This window comes from Schistocerca americana, chromosome 5 (assembly GCF_021461395.2).
Source record: "Schistocerca americana isolate TAMUIC-IGC-003095 chromosome 5, iqSchAmer2.1, whole genome shotgun sequence".
Classification (NCBI taxonomy): Eukaryota; Metazoa; Arthropoda; class Insecta; order Orthoptera; family Acrididae; genus Schistocerca; species Schistocerca americana.
The window spans coordinates 711752694-711771455 of record NC_060123.1 but is presented as its reverse complement, the minus strand read 5'-3'; positions in this window follow the sequence as shown (position 1 = coordinate 711771455).

Genomic DNA, 18762 nt, shown 5'->3' with positions numbered 1-18762 from the left:
GTCACTGTATGTCCACCTTAACGCCGTCACAGTTACTCCCACTACGAGTTTCTCGAGTTAGCAAATGTACTTCGCCGGTTGACGATGCATTTGGCTACCTTAAGAGAGTCATAGTTACTGCAGCCAGATGCTCCCCTTCCTTTGAATCTTTCCACTCTTTAATTCGTACTGCAGAATGTCCAAGCGGAAGAGTAATGCTGTAACATGTCCACCTTAACGTTGTCTGAGTTACTCAAACGACGATATCCACGAGTTTTCAAATAAATTTCGCAGAGTGACGAGGCATTTGGCTACCTTAAGAGAGTCATTGTTAGTCCTTCCGTCTGCTCCCATTTCCTTAGGCCTGTATTAATCTTGCTATGGCCAGTCCTACAGAAACGATATGTCACTGTATGTCCACCTTAACGCCGTCACAGTTACTCCCACAACGAGTTTCTCGAGTTAGCAAATGTACTTCGTCGGATGACGAGGCATTTGGTACCTTAACAGAGTCATTGTTCCTGCTGCAAGCAGCTCCCCTTTCTTTGAACCTTTCCTCTCTTTAATTCCTACTGCGGCCAGTCCATGCAGAGGCGATATGCTCCAACATGTCAACCTTAACGTTGGCTGACTTTCTCCAACGATGATATCCTCGAGTTTTCAAATAAATTTCGCAGAGTGGCAAGGCATTTGGCACCTTAAGAGAGTCATAGTTACTCCTTCCGGCTGCTCCCATTTCTTTAGGCCTTTATCATTCTTGCTATAGGCAGTCCTACAGAACCGATATGCCACTGTATGTCCACCTTAACGTCGTCACAGTTACTCCCACTGCGACTTTCTTGAGTTAGCAAGTGTACTTCGCCGAATGACGATGCTTTTGGCTACCTTAAGAGAGTCACAGTTACTGCAGCCAGATGGTCCCCTTCCTTTGAACCTTTCCACTCTTTAATTCGTACTGCGGAATGTCCAAGCAGAAGAGAAATGCTGTAACATGTCCACCTTAACGTTGTCTGAGTTACTCAAACGAAGATATCCACGAGTTTTCAAATAAATTTCGCGGAGTGACGAGGCATTTGGCTACATTAAGAGAGTCATAGTTACTTTAGCCAGATGCTCCCCTTCCTTTCAATCATTTCTCTCTTTAATTCGTATTGCGGCCAGTCCTATAGAAGCGAAAAGCTACAGCATGTCCGACGTAAAGTTGTCTGAGTTACTCCAACGACGATATCCTCGAGTTTTGAAATAAATATTGCAGAGTGACGAGGCATTTGGCTACCTTAAGAGAATCATAGTTCCTGCAGCCACCTGCTCCCCTTTCTTTGAATCTTTCCTCTCTTTAATTCCTACTGCAGCCAGTCCATGCAGAAGCGAAATACTGCAACATGTCCACCATAAAGTTGTCTGAATTACTCCAACGACGATATCCTCGAGTTGTCAAATAAATTTCCAAGAGTGACGAGGCATTTGGCTTCCTTAAGAGAGTCATGGTTATTAATGCCGGCTGCTCCATTTCTTTAGGCCTTTATCATTCTTGCAATGGCCAGTCCTACAGAACCGATATGCCTCTGTATGTCCACCATAACGTCGTCACAGTTACTCCCACAACGAGTTTCTTGAGTTAGCAATTGTACTTCGTCAGATGACGAGGCATCTGGCTACATTAAGAGAGTCATAGTTACTGCAGCCAGATGCTCCCCTTCCTTTCAACCTTTCCTCTCTTTAATTCGTATTGCGGCCAGTCGTACGGACGCGAAAAGCTACAGCATGTCCGACGTAAGGTTGTCTGAGTTACTCAAACGACGATATCCTCGAGTTTTGAAATAAATATTGCAGAGTGACGAGGCATTTGGCTACCTTAAGAGAGTCATAGTTTCTCCTGCCGAACTGACATTGCTTTAGCTCTTTATATATCAATTTATCGCCAGTCTCACAAAATCGATATGCCACTGTATGTCCACCTTAACGTCGTCACAGTAACTCCCACTACGAGTTTCTCAAATTAGCAAAAGTACTTCGAAAGATGACGAGGCATTTGCCTACCTTAAGAGAGTTATTGTTTCTGCTGCCAGCTGCTCCCCTTTCTTAGAATCTTTCCACTCTTTAATTCGTACTGCGGCCAGTCCATGCAGAAGCGATATGCTGCAACATGTCCACCTTGACGTTGTTGGAGTTACTCCAACGACGATGTCCTCGAGTTTTAAAATAAATTTCGCAGAGTGACGAGGCATTTGGCTACCTTAAGAGAGTCATAGTTGCTGCTGCCAGCTGCTCCCCTTTCTTGGAATCTTTCCTCTCTTTAATTCGTACTGCGGCCAGTCCATGCAGAAGCGAAATGCTGCAACATGTCCACCCTAACGTTGTCTGAGTTGCTCCAACGACGATATCCTCGAGTTTTCTAATAAATTTCGCAGAGTGACGAGGCATTTGGCTATCTTCAGAGAGTCATAGTTCCTGCTGCCAGCTTCTCCCTTCTTTGAATGTTTCCCCTCTTTAATTCGTATTGCGGCTAGTCCTGCAGAAGCGAGACGCTACAGCATGTCCACCTGAACGTCGTCTGAGTTACTTCAACGACAATATCCTCGAGTTGTCAATTAAATTTCCCAGAGTGACGAGGCATTTGGCTACCTTAAGAGATTCATAGTTTCGGCTGCCGGCTGCTTCCATTTCTTTAGGCCTTTATCATTCTTGCTATGGCCAGTCCTACAGAACCGATACGTCACTGTATGTCCACCTTAACGCCGTTACAGTTACTCCCACTACGCGTTTCTCGAGTTAGCAAATGTACTTCGTCGGATGACGAGGCATTTGGTACCTTAACAGAGTCAATATTCCTGCTGCAAGCTGCTCCCCTTTCTTTGAACCTTTCCTCTCTTTAATTCCTACTGCGGCCAGTCCATGCAGAAGCGAAATGCTGCAACATGTCCACCTTGACGTTGTCTTAGTTACTCCAACGACTATGTCCTCGAGTTTCAAAATAAGTTTCGCAGACTGACGAGGCATTTGGCTACCTTAAGAGAGTCATAGTTATTGCTGCCAGCTGCACCACCTTCTTTTAATTTTTCCTCTCTTTAATTCGTACTGCGGCCAGACCTGCAGGATCGAAATGCTACAACATGTCCACCTTGACGTTGTCTGAGTTACTCCAAAGACGATATCCTCGAGTTTTCAAATAAATTTCGCAGACTAACGAGGCATTTGGCTACCTCAAGAGAGTCATAGTTACTCCTGCCGGCTGCTCCCATCTCTTTAGGCCTTTATCATTCTTTCTATGGCCAGTGATACAGAACCGATATGCCACTGTATGTCCACCTTAACGACGTCACAGTTACTCACACTACGAGTTTCTCTAGTAAGCAAATGTACTTCACCGGATGACGTGGCATCTGGCTTTCCTATGAGAGTCATAGTTCCTGCTGCCAGCTGCTCCCCTTTCTTAGAATATTTCCTCTCTTTAATTCGTACTGCGGCCAGTCCATGCAGAAGCGATATGCTGCATCATGTCCACCTTGACGTTGTCTGAGTTACTCCAACGACGATATCCTCGAGTTTTAAAATAAATTTCGCAGAGTGACGCGGCATTTGACTACCTTAAGAGAGTCATAGTTCCTGCTGCCAGCTGCTCCCCTTTCTTTGAATCTTTCCTCTCTTTAATTCGTACTGCGGCCAGTCCATGCAGAAGCGAAATGCTGCAACATGTCCACCCTAACGTTGTCTAAGTTACTCCAACGACGATATCCTCGATTTTCAAATAAATTACACAGAGTGACGAGGCATTTGGCTACCTTAAGAGAGTCATAGTTATTGCAGCCGGCTGCACCCTCTTCTTTTAATTTTTCCTCTCTTTAATTCGTACTGCGGCCAGACCTGCAGGATCGAAATGCTACAACATGTCCACCTTAACGTTGTCTGAGTTACTCCAAAGACGATATTATCGAGTTTTCAAATAAATTTCGCAGACTGACGAGGCATTTGGCTACCTCAAGAGAGTCATAGTTACTCCTGCCGGCTGCTCCCATCTCTTTAGGCCTTTATCATTCTTGCTATGGCCAGTCCTACAGAACCGATATGTCACTGTATGTCCACCTTAACGCCGTTACAGTTACTCCCACTACGAGTTTCTCGAGTTAGCAAATGTACTTCGTCGGATGACGAGGCATTTGGTACCTTAACAGAGTCAATGTTCCTGCTGCAAGCTGCTCCCCTTTCTTTAAACCCTTCCTCTCTTTAATTCCTACTGCGGCCAGTCCATGCAGAAGCGAAGTGCTGTAACATGTCCACCTTAACGTTGTCTGAGTTTCTTCAACGACGATATCCTCGAGTTTTCAAACAAATTTCGCAGAGTGACGAGGCATTTGGCTAACTTAAGATAGTCATAGTTACGGCTGCCAGCTGCTCTCCCTTCTTTGAATCTTTCCTCTCTTTAATACGTATTGCGGCCAGTCCTGCAGAAGCGAAATGCTACAGCATGTCCAGCTTAACGCTGACAGAGTTACTCCAGCGACGATATCCTCGAGATTTCAGATAAATTTCGCAGAGTGACGAGGCATTTGGCTACCTCAAGAGAGTCATAGTTACTCCTGCCGGCTGCTCCCATTTCTTTAGGCCTTTATTATTATTGCTATGGCCAGTCCTACAGAACCGATATGTCACTGTATGTCCACCTTAACGCATTCACAGTTACTCCCACTACGAGTTTCTCGAGTTAGCAAATGTACTTCGTTGGATGACGAGGCATTTGGTACCTTAACAGAGTCATTGTTCCTGCTGGAAGCTGCTCCCCTTTCTTTGAACCTTTCCTCTCTTTAATTCCTACTGTGGCCAGTGCATGCAGAAGCGAAATGCTGCAACATGTCCACCTTAAGGTTGTCTGAGTTACTCCATCGACGGTATCCTCGAGTTTTCAAATAAATTTCACAGAGTGACGAGGCATTTGGCTACCTTAAGAGAGTCATAATTCCTGCTGCCAGCTGCTCCACTTTCTTTGTATCTTTCCACTCTTTAATTCGTACTGCGGCCATTCCATGCAGAAGCGAAATTCTGCAACATGTCCACTCTAATGTTGTCTGAGTTACTCCAACGACGATATCCTCGCGTTTTCTAATAAATTTCGCAGAGTGACGAGGCTTTTGGCTACCTTAAGAGAGTCATAGATACTCCTGCCGGCTGCTCCCAGTTCATAGGCCTTTATCAATCTTGCTATGGCCAGTCCTACAGAACCGAAATGCCACTGTATGTCCACCTTAACGTCGTCACAGTTACTCCCACTGAGAGTTTCTTGAGTTAGCAAATGTACTTAGCCGGATGACGATGCTTTTGGCTACCTTAAGAGAGTCACAGTTACTGCAGCCAGATGCTCCCCTTCCTTTCAACCTTTCCTCTCTTTAATTCGTATTGCGGCCAGTCGTACGGACGCGAAAAGCTACAGCATGTCCGACGTAAGGTTGTCTGAGTTACTCAAACGACGATATCCTCGAGTTTTCAAATAAATATTGCAGAGTGACGAGGCATTTGGCTACCTTAAGAGAGTCATAGTTGCTGCTGCCAGCTGCTCCCCTTTCTTGGAATCTTTCCTCTCTTTAATTCGTACTGCGGCCAGTCCATGCAGAAGCGAAACGCTGCAACATGTCCACCCTAACGTTGTCTGAGTTGCTCCAACGACGATATCCTCGAGTTTTCTAATAAATTTCGCAGAGTGACGAGGCATTTGGCTATCTTCAGAGAGTCATAGTTCCTGCTGCCAGCTTCTCCCTTCTTTGAATGTTTCCCCTCTTTAATTCGTATTGCGGCTAGTCCTGCAGAAGCGAGACGCTACAGCATGTCCACCTGAACGTCGTCTGAGTTACTTCAACGACAATATCCTCGAGTTGTCAATTAAATTTCCCAGAGTGACGAGGCATTTGGCTACCTTAAGAGATTCATAGTTTCGGCTGCCGGCTGCTTCCATTTCTTTAGGCCTTTATCATTCTTGCTATGGCCAGTCCTACAGAACCGATACGTCACTGTATGTCCACCTTAACGCCGTTACAGTTACTCCCACTACGCGTTTCTCGAGTTAGCAAATGTACTTCGTCGGATGACGAGGCATTTGGTACCTTAACAGAGTCAATATTCCTGCTGCAAGCTGCTCCCCTTTCTTTGAACCTTTCCTCTCTTTAATTCCTACTGCGGCCAGTCCATGCAGAAGCGAAATGCTGCAACATGTCCACCTTGACGTTGTCTTAGTTACTCCAACGACTATGTCCTCGAGTTTCAAAATAAGTTTCGCAGACTGACGAGGCATTTGGCTACCTTAAGAGAGTCATAGTTATTGCTGCCAGCTGCACCACCTTCTTTTAATTTTTCCTCTCTTTAATTCGTACTGCGGCCAGACCTGCAGGATCGAAATGCTACAACATGTCCACCTTGACGTTGTCTGAGTTACTCCAAAGACGATATCCTCGAGTTTTCAAATAAATTTCGCAGACTAACGAGGCATTTGGCTACCTCAAGAGAGTCATAGTTACTCCTGCCGGCTGCTCCCATCTCTTTAGGCCTTTATCATTCTTTCTATGGCCAGTGATACAGAACCGATATGCCACTGTATGTCCACCTTAACGACGTCACAGTTACTCACACTACGAGTTTCTCTAGTAAGCAAATGTACTTCACCGGATGACGTGGCATCTGGCTTTCCTATGAGAGTCATAGTTCCTGCTGCCAGCTGCTCCCCTTTCTTAGAATATTTCCTCTCTTTAATTCGTACTGCGGCCAGTCCATGCAGAAGCGATATGCTGCATCATGTCCACCTTGACGTTGTCTGAGTTACTCCAACGACGATATCCTCGAGTTTTCAAATAAATTTCGCAGAGTGACGAGGCATTTGGCTACTTTAAGAGAGTCGGTGTTACTTCTGCCAGCTGCTCCCCCCTTCTTTGAATCTTTCCTCTCTTTAATTCGTATTGGGGCCAGTCCTGCAGATGCGAAATTCTACAGCATGTCCACCATAATGTTGTCAGAGTTACAACAACGACGATATCCTCGCGTTGTCAAATAAATTTCCCAGAGCGACCAGGCATTTGGCTACCTTAAGAGAGTCATAGTTTCTCCTGCCGGCTGCTGACATTCCTTTAGCCCTTTATATATCAATTTATGGCCAGTCTTACAAAATCGATATGCCACTGTATGTCCACCTTAACGTCGTCACAGTATCTCCCACTACGAGTTTCTCAAATTGGCAAAAGTACTTCGCCAGATGACGAGGCATTTGGCTACCTTAAGAGAGTCATAGTTCCTACTGCCAGCTGCTTCCCTTTCTTAGAATCTTTCCACTCTTTAATTCGTACTGCGTCCAGTCCATGCAGAAGCGATATGCTGCAACATGTCCACCTTGACGTTGTCGGAGTTACTCCAACGACGATATCTTCGAGTTTTCAAATAAATTTCGCAGAGTGACGAGGCATTTGGCTACCCTAAGAGAGTCATAGCTACTGCTGCCAGCTGCTACCCCTTCTTTGAATCTTTCCTCTCTTTAATTCGTATTGCGGCCAGTCATGCAGAAGCGAAATGCTACAGCATGTCCGACGTATAGTTGTCTGAGTTACTCCACCGACGATATCCTCGAGTTTTCAAATAAATTTTGCAGAGTGACGAGACATTTGGCTACCTTAAGAGAGTCATAGTTACTCTTGCCGGCTGCTCAGATTTCTTTAGGCCTTTATCATTCTTGCTATGGCCAGTCCTGCAGAACCGATATTCCACTGTATGTCCACATTAACGACGTCACAGTTACTCACACTGCGAGTTTCTCTAGTTAGCAATTGTTCTTCACCGGATGACGAGCCATTCGGCTACCTTAAGAGAGGCATAGTTCCTGCTGCCAGCTGCTCCCCTTTCTTCGAATCTTTCCTCTCTTTAATTCGTACTGTGGCCAGTCCATGCAGAAGCGATATGCTGCATCATGTCCACCTTGACGTTGTCTGAGTTACTCCAACGTCGATATCCTCGAGTTTTGAAATAAATTTTGCAGAGTGACGAGGCATTTGGCTACCTTAAGAGAGTCATAGTTTCTCCTGCCGGCTGCTGACATTTCTTTAGGCCTTTATCATTCTAGCTATGGCCAGTCCTACAGAACCGATATGTTCCTGTATGTCCACCCGAACGTCGTCACAGTTACTCCCACTACGAGTTTCTCGAGTTAGCAAATGTACTTCATCGGATGCCGTGGCAATTGGCTACCTTCAGAGAGTCATAGTTCCCGCTGCCAGCTGCTCCACTTTCTTTGAATCTTTCCTCTCTTTAATTCGTTCTGTGGCCAGTCCATGCAGAAGCGATATGCTGCAACATGTCCACCTTGACGTTGTCTTAGTTACTCCAACGACTATGTCCTCGAATTTTAAAATAAATTTCGCAGACTGACGAGGCATTTGGCTACCTTAAGAGATTCATAGTTATTGCTGCCAGCTGCACCCCCTTCTTTTAATTTTTCCTCTCTTTAATTCGTACTGCGGCCAGACCGGCAGGATCGAAATGCTACAACATGTCCACCTTAACGTTGCCTGAGGTATTCCAAAGACAATATTATCGAGATTTCAAATAAATTTTGCAGAGCGACGAGTCATTTGCCTACCTTGAGAGAGTCATAGTTACTGCTGGCAGCTGCTCCCCCTTCCTTTAATCTTTCCACACTGTAATTCGTACTGCGGCCAGACCTGCAGAAGCGAAATGCTGCAACATTTCCACCTTAACGTTGTCTGAGTTACTTCAACGAGGATATCCTCGAGTATTCAAATAAATTTCGCGGAGTGACGAGGCATTTGGCTACCTCAAGAGAGTCATAGATACTCCTGCCGGCTGCTCCCATTTCTTTAGGCCTTTATCATTCTAGCTATGGCCAGTCCTACAGAACCGACATGTCACTGTATGTCCACCTTAACGCCGTCACAGTTACTCCCACTACGAGTTTCTCGAGTTAGCAAATGTACTTCGCCGGTTGACGATGCATTTGGCTACCTTAAGAGAGTCATATTTACTGCAGCCAGATGCTCCCCTTCCTTTGAATCTTTCCACTCTTTAATTCGTACTGCAGAATGTCCAAGCGGAAGAGTAATGCTGTAACATGTCCACCTTAACGTTGTCTGAGTTACTCAAACGACGATATCCACGAGTTTTCAAATAAATTTCGCAGAGTGACGAGGCATTTGGCTACCTTAAGAGAGTCATTGTTAGTCCTTCCGTCTGCTCCCATTTCCTTAGGCCTGTATTAATCTTGCTATGGCCAGTCCTACAGAAACGATATGTCACTGTATGTCCACCTTAACGCCGTCACAGTTACTCCCACAACGAGTTTCTCGAGTTAGCAAATGTACTTCGTCGGATGACGAGGCATTTGGTACCTTAACAGAGTCATTGTTCCTGCTGCAAGCAGCTCCCCTTTCTTTGAACCTTTCCTCTCTTTAATTCCTACTGCGGCCAATCCATGCAGAGGCGATATGCTCCAACATGTCAACCTTAACGTTGGCTGACTTTCTCCAACGATGATATCCTCGAGTTTTCAAATAAATTTCGCAGAGTGGCAAGGCATTTGGCACCTTAAGAGAGTCATAGTTACTCCTTCCGGCTGCTCCCATTTCTTTAGGCCTTTATCATTCTTGCTATAGGCAGTCCTACAGAACCGATATGCCACTGTATGTCCACCTTAACGTCGTCACAGTTACTCCCACTGCGACTTTCTTGAGTTAGAAAGTGTACTTCGCCGAATGACGATGCTTTTGGCTACCTTAAGAGAGTCACAGTTACTGCAGCCAGATGGTCCCCTTCCTTTGAACCTTTCCACTCTTTAATTCGTACTGCGGAATGTCCAAGCAGAAGAGAAATGCTGTAACATGTCCACCTTAACGTTGTCTGAGTTACTCAAACGAAGATATCCACGAGTTTGAAATAAATTTCGCGGAGTGACGAGGCATTTGGCTACATTAAGAGAGTCATAGTTACTTTAGCCAGATGCTCCCCTTCCTTTCAATCATTTCTCTCTTTAATTCGTATTGCGGCCAGTCCTATAGAAGCGAAAAGCTACAGCATGTCCGACGTAAAGTTGTCTGAGTTACTCCAACGACGATATCCTCGAGTTTTGAAATAAATATTGCAGAGTGACGAGGCATTTGGCTACCTTAAGAGAATCATAGTTCCTGCAGCCACCTGCTCCCCTTTCTTTGAATCTTTCCTCTCTTTAATTCCTACTGCAGCCAGTCCATGCAGAAGCGAAATACTGCAACATGTCCACCATAAAGTTGTCTGAATTACTCCAACGACGATATCCTCGAGTTGTCAAATAAATTTCCAAGAGTGACGAGGCATTTGGCTTCCTTAAGAGAGTCATGGTTATTAATGCCGGCTGCTCCATTTCTTTAGGCCTTTATCATTCTTGCAATGGCCAGTCCTACAGAACCGATATGCCTCTGTATGTCCACCATAACGTCGTCACAGTTACTCCCACAACGAGTTTCTTGAGTTAGCAATTGTACTTCGTCAGATGACGAGGCATCTGGGTACATTAAGAGAGTCATAGTTACTGCAGCCAGATGCTCCCCTTCCTTTCAACCTTTCCTCTCTTTAATTCGTATTGCGGCCAGTCGTACGGACGCGAAAAGCTACAGCATGTCCGACGTAAGGTTGTCTGAGTTACTCAAACGACGATATCCTCGAGTTTTGAAATAAATATTGCAGAGTGACGAGGCATTTGGCTACCTTAAGAGAGTCATAGTTTCTCCTGCCGAACTGACATTGCTTTAGCTCTTTATATATCAATTTATCGCCAGTCTCACAAAATCGATATGCCACTGTATGTCCACCTTAACGTCGTCACAGTAACTCCCACTACGAGTTTCTCAAATTAGCAAAAGTACTTCGAAAGATGACGAGGCATTTGCCTACCTTAAGAGAGTTATTGTTTCTGCTGCCAGCTGCTCCCCTTTCTTAGAATCTTTCCACTCTTTAATTCGTACTGCGGCCAGTCCATGCAGAAGCGATATGCTGCAACATGTCCACCTTGACGTTGTTGGAGTTACTCCAACGACGATGTCCTCGAGTTTTAAAATAAATTTCGCAGAGTGACGAGGCATTTGGCTACCTTAAGAGAGTCATAGTTGCTGCTGCCAGCTGCTCCCCTTTCTTGGAATCTTTCCTCTCTTTAATTCGTACTGCGGCCAGTCCATGCAGAAGCGAAATGCTGCAACATGTCCACCCTAACGTTGTCTGAGTTGCTCCAACGACGATATCCTCGAGTTTTCTAATAAATTTCGCAGAGTGACGAGGCATTTGGCTATCTTCAGAGAGTCATAGTTCCTGCTGCCAGCTTCTCCCTTCTTTGAATGTTTCCCCTCTTTAATTCGTATTGCGGCTAGTCCTGCAGAAGCGAGACGCTACAGCATGTCCACCTGAACGTCGTCAGTTACTTCAACGACAATATCCTCGAGTTGTCAATTAAATTTCCCAGAGTGACGAGGCATTTGGCTACCTTAAGAGATTCATAGTTTCGGCTGCCGGCTGCTTCCATTTCTTTAGGCCTTTATCATTCTTGCTATGGCCAGTCCTACAGAACCGATACGTCACTGTATGTCCACCTTAACGCCGTTACAGTTACTCCCACTACGCGTTTCTCGAGTTAGCAAATGTACTTCGTCGGATGACGAGGCATTTGGTACCTTAACAGAGTCAATATTCCTGCTGCAAGCTGCTCCCCTTTCTTTGAACATTTCCTCTCTTTAATTCCTACTGCGGCCAGTCCATGCAGAAGCGAAATGCTGCAACATGTCCACCTTGACGTTGTCTTAGTTACTCCAACGACTATGTCCTCGAGTTTCAAAATAAGTTTCGCAGACTGACGAGGCATTTGGCTACCTTAAGAGAGTCATAGTTATTGCTGCCAGCTGCACCACCTTCTTTTAATTTTTCCTCTCTTTAATTCGTACTGCGGCCAGACCTGCAGGATCGAAATGCTACAACATGTCCACCTTGACGTTGTCTGAGTTACTCCAAAGACGATATCCTCGAGTTTTCAAATAAATTTCGCAGACTAACGAGGCATTTGGCTACCTCAAGAGAGTCATAGTTACTCCTGCCGGCTGCTCCCATCTCTTTAGGCCTTTATCATTCTTTCTATGGCCAGTCCTACAGAACCGATATGCCACTGTATGTCCACCTTAACGACGTCACAGTTACTCACACTACGAGTTTCTCTAGTAAGCAAATGTACTTCACCGGATGACGTGGCATCTGGCTTTCCTATGAGAGTCATAGTTCCTGCTGCCAGCTGCTCCCTTCTTAGAATCTTTCCTCTCTTTAACTCGTACTGCGGCCAGTCCATGCAGAAGCGATATGCTGCAACATGTCCACGTTGACGTTGTCTGAGTTACTCCAACGACGATATCTTCGATTTTCAAATAAATTTCACAGAGTGACGAGGCATTTGGCTACCTTAAGAGAGTCATAGTTACTCCTGCCGGCTGCTCCCATCTCTTTAGGCCTTTATCATTCTTGCTATGGCCAGTCCTACAGAACCGATATGCCACTGTAGGCCCACCTTAACGTTGTCACAGTTACTCCCACTGCGAGTTTCTTGAGTTAGCAAATGTACTTCGCCGGATGACGATGCTTTTGGCTACCTTAAGAGGGTCACAGTTACTGCAGCCAGATGCTCCCCTTCCTTTGAATCTTTCCACTCTTTAATTCGTACTGCGGAATGTCCAAGCGGAAGAGAAGTGCTGTAACATGTCCACCTTGATGTGTCTGAGTTACTCAAACGACGATATCCACGAGTTTTCAAATAAATTTCGCGGAGTGACGAGGCATTTGGCTACATTAAGAGAGTCATAGTTACTGCAGCCAGATGGTCCCCTTCCTTTCAATCTTTCCTCTCTTTAATTCGTATTGCGGCCAGTCCTACAGAAGCGAAAAGCTACAGCATGTCCGACGTAAAGTTGTCTGCGTTACTCCAACGACGTTATCCTCGCGTTCTGAAATAAATATTGTAGAGTGACGAGGTATTTGGCTACCTTAAGAGTCATAGTTTCACCTGCCGGCTGCTGACATTTCTTTAGCCCTTTATATATCAATTTATGGCCAGTCCTACAAAATCGATATGCCACTGTATGTCCACCTTAACGTCGTCACAGTAACTCCCACTACGAGTTTCTCGAGTTAGCAAATGTACTTCGCCAGATGACGAGGCATTTGGCTACCTTAAAAAATTCATAGTTCCCTCTGCCAGGTGCTCCCCTTTCTTAGAAACTTTCCTCTCATTAATTCGTACTGTGGCCAGTCCATGCAGAAGCGATATGCTGCAACATGTCCACCTTGACGTTGTCTGAGTTACTCCAACGACGATTTCCTCGAGTTTTAAAATAAATTTCGCAGAGTGACGCGGCATTTGACTACCTTAAGAGAGTCATAGTTCCTGCTGCCAGCTGCTCCCCTTTCTTTGAACCTTTCCTCTCTTTAATTCGTACTGCGGCCAGTCCATGCAGAAGCGAAATGCTGCAACATGTCCACCCTAACGTTGTCTAAGTTACTCCAACGACGATATCCTCGATTTTCAAATAAATTACACAGAGTGACGAGGCATTTGGCTACCTTAAGAGAGTCATAGTTATTGCAGCCGGCTGCACCCTCTTCTTTTAATTTTTCCTCTCTTTAATTCGTACTGCGGCCAGACCTGCAGGATCGAAATGCTACAACATGTCCACCTTAACGTTGTCTGAGTTACTCCAAAGACGATATTATCGAGTTTTCAAATAAATTTCGCAGACTGACGAGGCATTTGGCTACCTCAAGAGAGTCATAGTTACTCCTGCCGGCTGCTCCCATCTCTTTAGGCCTTTATCATTCTTGCTATGGCCAGTCCTACAGAACCGATATGTCACTGTATGTCCACCTTAACGCCGTTACAGTTACTCCCACTACGAGTTTCTCGAGTTAGCAAATGTACTTCGTCGGATGACGAGGCATTTGGTACCTTAACAGAGTCAATGTTCCTGCTGCAAGCTGCTCCCCTTTCTTTAAACCCTTCCTCTCTTTAATTCCTACTGCGGCCAGTCCATGCAGAAGCGAAGTGCTGTAACATGTCCACCTTAACGTTGTCTGAGTTTCTTCAACGACGGTATCCTCGAGTTTTCAAACAAATTTCGCAGAGTGACGAGGCATTTGGCTAACTTAAGATAGTCATAGTTACGGCTGCCAGCTGCTCTCCCTTCTTTGAATCTTTCCTCTCTTTAATACGTATTGCGGCCAGTCCTGCAGAAGCGAAATGCTACAGCATGTCCAGCTTAACGCTGTCAGAGTTACTCCAGCGACGATATCCTCGAGATTTCAGATAAATTTCGCAGAGTGACGAGGCATTTGGCTACCTCAAGAGAGTCATAGTTACTCCTGCCGGCTGCTCCCATTTCTTTAGGCCTTTATTATTATTGCTATGGCCAGTCCTACAGAACCGATATGTCACTGTATGTCCACCTTAACGCATTCACAGTTACTCCCACTACGAGTTTCTCGAGTTAGCAAATGTACTTCGTTGGATGACGAGGCATTTGGTACCTTAACAGAGTCATTGTTCCTGCTGGAAGCTGCTCCCCTTTCTTTGAACCTTTCCTCTCTTTAATTCCTACTGCGGCCAGTGCATGCAGAAGCGAAATGCTGCAACATGTCCACCTTAAGGTTGTCTGAGTTACTCCATCGACGGTATCCTCGAGTTTTCAAATAAATTTCACAGAGTGACGAGGCATTTGGCTACCTTAAGAGAGTCATAATTCGTGCTGCCAGCTGCTCCACTTTCTTTGTATCTTTCCACTCTTTAATTCGTACTGCGGCCATTCCATGCAGAAGCGAAATTCTGCAACATGTCCACTCTAATGTTGTCTGAGTTACTCCAACGACGATATCCTCGCGTTTTCTAATAAATTTCGCAGAGTGACGAGGCTTTTGGCTACCTTAAGAGAGTCATAGATACTCCTGCCGGCTGCTCCCAGTTCTTTAGGCCTTTATCAATCTTGCTATGGCCAGTCCTACAGAACCGAAATGCCACTGTATGTCCACCTTAACGTCGTCACAGTTACTCCCACTGAGAGTTTCTTGAGTTAGCAAATGTACTTCGCCGGATGACGATGCTTTTGGCTACCTTAAGAGAGTCACAGTTACTGCAGCCAGATGCTCCCCTTCCTTTGAACCTTTCCACTCTTTAATTCGTACTGCGGAATGTCCAAGCGGAAGAGAAATGCTGTAACATGTCCACCTTAACGTTGTCTGAGTTACTCAAACGACGATATCCTCGATTTTCAAATAAATTTCGCAGGGTGACGTGGCTTTTGGCTACCTTAAGAAAGTCATAGTTACTCCTGCCGGCTGCTCCCATTTCTTTAGGCCTTCATCATTCTTGCTATGGCCAGTCCTACAGAACCGAAATGCCACTGTATGTCCACCTTAACAACGTCACAGTTACTCACACTACGAGTTTCTCTAGTAAGCAAATGTACTTCACCGGATGACGTGGCATTTGGCTTTCTTATGAGAGTCATAGTTCCTGCTGCAAGCTGCTCCCCTTTCCTTGAACCTTTGCTCTCTTTAATTCCTACTGTGGCCAGTCCATGCAGAAGCGAAAAGCTGCAACATGTCCACCTTAAGGTTGTCTGAGCTACTCCATCGACGGTATCCTCGAGTTTTCAAATAAATTTCACAGAGCGACGAGGCATTTGTCTACCTTAAGAGAGTCATAGTTCCTGCTGCCAGCTGCTCCCCTTTCTTTGAAACTTTCCTCTCTTTAATTCGTAATTCGGCCAGTCCACGCAGAAGCGAAATACTGCAACATGTCCACTCTAACGTTGTCTGAGTTACTCCAACGACGATATCCTCGCGTTTTCTAATAAATTTCGCAGAGTGACGAGGCTTTTGGCTACCTTAAGAGAGTCATAGTTACTCCTGCCGGCTGCTCCCATTTCTTTAGGCCTTTATCATTCTTGCTATGGCCAGTCCTACAGAGCCGATATGCCACTGTATGTCCACCTTAACGTCGTCACAGTTACTCCCACTGCGAGTTTCTTGAGTTAGCAAATGTACTTCGCCGGATGACGATGCTTTTCGCTACCTTAAGAGAGTCACAGTTACTGCAGCCAGATGCTCCCCTTCCTTTGAATCTTTCCACTCTTTAATTCGTACTGCGGAATGTCCAAGCGGAAGAGAAATGCTGTAACATGGCCACCTTAACGTTGTCTGAGTTACTCAAACGACGATATCCACGAGTTTTCAAATAAATTTCGCGGAGTGACGAGGCATTTGGCTACATTAAGAGAGTCATAGTTACTGCAGCCAGATGCTCCCCTTCCTTTCAATCTTTCCTCTCTTTAATTCGTATTGCGGCCAGTCCTACAGAAGCGAAAAGCTACAGCATGTCCGATGTAAAGTTGTCTGAGTTACTCCAACGACGATATCCTCGCGTTTTGAAATAAATATTGTAGAGTGACGAGGAATTTGGCTACCTTAAGAGTCATAGTTTCTCCTTATGGCTGCTGACATTTCTTTAGCTCTTTATATATCAATTTATGGCCAGTCCTACAAAATCGATATGCCACTGTATGTCCACCTTAACGTCGTCACAGTAACTCCCACTACGAGTTTCTCGAGTTAGCAAATGTACTTCACCGGATGACGAGGCATTTGGCTAGCTTAAAAAATTCATAGTTCCCGCTGCCAGCTGCTCCCCTTTCTTAGAAACTTTCCTCCCATTATTTCGTACTTTGGCCAGTCCATGCAGAAGCGAAATGCTGCAACATGTTCACCTTGACGTTGTCTGAGTTACTCCAACGACGATGTCCTCGAGTTTCAAAATAAATTTCGCAGACTGACGAGGCATTTGGCTACCTTAAGAGAGTCATAGTTATTGCTGCCAGCTGCGTCCCCTTCTTTTAATTTTTCCTCTCTTTAATTCGTACTGCGGCCAGACCTGCAGGATCGAAATGCTACAACATGTCCACCTTAACGTTGTCTGAGTTACTCCAAAGACAATATACTCGAGTTTTCAAATAAATTTCGCAGATTGACGAGGCATTTGGTTACCTTAAGATAGTCATAGTTACGGCTGCCAGCTGCTCTCCCTTCTTTGAATCTTTCCTCTCTTTAATACGTATTGCGGCCAGTCCTGCAGAAGCGAAATGCTACAGCATGTCCAGCTTAACGCTGTCAGAGTTACTCCAGCGACGATATCCTCGAGATTTCAAATAAATTTCGCAGAGTGACGAGGCATTTGGCTACCTCAAGAGAGTCATAGTTACTCCTGCCGGCTGCTCCCATTTCTTTAGGCCTTTATCATTCTTGCTATGGCCAGTCCTACAGAACCGATATTTCACTGTATGTCCAGCTTAACGCAGTCACAGTTACTCCCACTACGAGTTTCTCGAGTTTGCAAATGTACTTCGTCGGATGACGAGGCATTTGGTACCTTAACAGAGTCAATGTTCCTGCTGCAAGCTGCTCCCCTTTCTTTGAACCTTTCCTCTCTTTAATTCCTACTGCGGCCAGTCCATGCAGAAGCGAAATGCTGCAACATGTCCACCTTAAGGTTGTCTGAGTTACTCCATCGACGGTATCCTCGAGTTTTCAAATAAATTTCACAGAGTGACGAGGCATTGGCCTACCTTAAGAGAGTCATAGTTCCTGCTGCCAGCTGCTCCCCTTTCTTTGAAACTTTCCTCTCTTTAATTCGTAATGCGGCCAATCCATGCAGAAGCGATATGCTGCAACATGTCAACCTTAACGTTGGCTGACTTACTCCAACGATGATATCCTCGAGTTTTCAAATAAATTTCGCAGAGTAACAAGGCATTTGGCACCTTAAGAGAGTCTTAGTTACTCCTGCCGGCTGCTCCCACTTCTTTAGGCCTTTATCAATCTTGCTATGGCCAGTCCTACAGAACCGATATGCCACTGTATGTCCACCTTAACGACGTCACAGTTACTCACACTACGAGTTTCTCTAGTAAGCAAATGTACTTCACCGGATGACGTGGCATTTGGCTTTCCTATGAGAGTCATAGTTCCTGCTGCCAGCTGCTCCCCTTTTTTAGAACCTTTACTCTCTTTAATTCGTACTGCGGCCAGTCCATGCAAGAGCGATATGCTGCAACATGTCCACCTTGACGTTGTCTGAGTTACTCCAACGACGATTTCCTCGAGTTTTAAAATAAATTTAGCAGAGTGATGCGGCATTTGGCTACCTTAAGAGAGTCATAGTTCCTGCTGCCAGCTGCTCCCCTTTCCTTGAATCTTTCCTCTCTTTAATTCGTACTGCGGCCTGTCCATGCAGAAGCGAAATGCTGCAACATGTCCACCCTAACAATGTCTGAGTTACTCCAACGACGATATCCTCGATTTTCAAATAAATTTCACAGAGTGACGAGGCATTTGGCTACCTTAAGAGAGTCATAGTTAGTCCTTCCGTCTGCTCCCATTTCCTTAGGCCTGTATTATTCTTGCTATGGCCAGTCCTACAGAAACGATATGCCACTGTAGGCCCACCTGAACGTCGTCACAGTTACTCCCACTACGAGTGTCTCGAGTTAGCAAATGTACTTCACTGGATGACGAGGCAATTAGCTACCTTCAGAGAGTCATAGTTCCTGCTGCCAGGTGCTCCACTTTCTTTGAATCTTTCCTCTCTTTAATTCGTACTGTGGCCAGTCCATGAAGAAGCGATATGCTGTAACATGTCCACCTTGACGTTGTCTTAGTTACTCCAACGACTATGTCCTCGAGTTTCAAAATAAG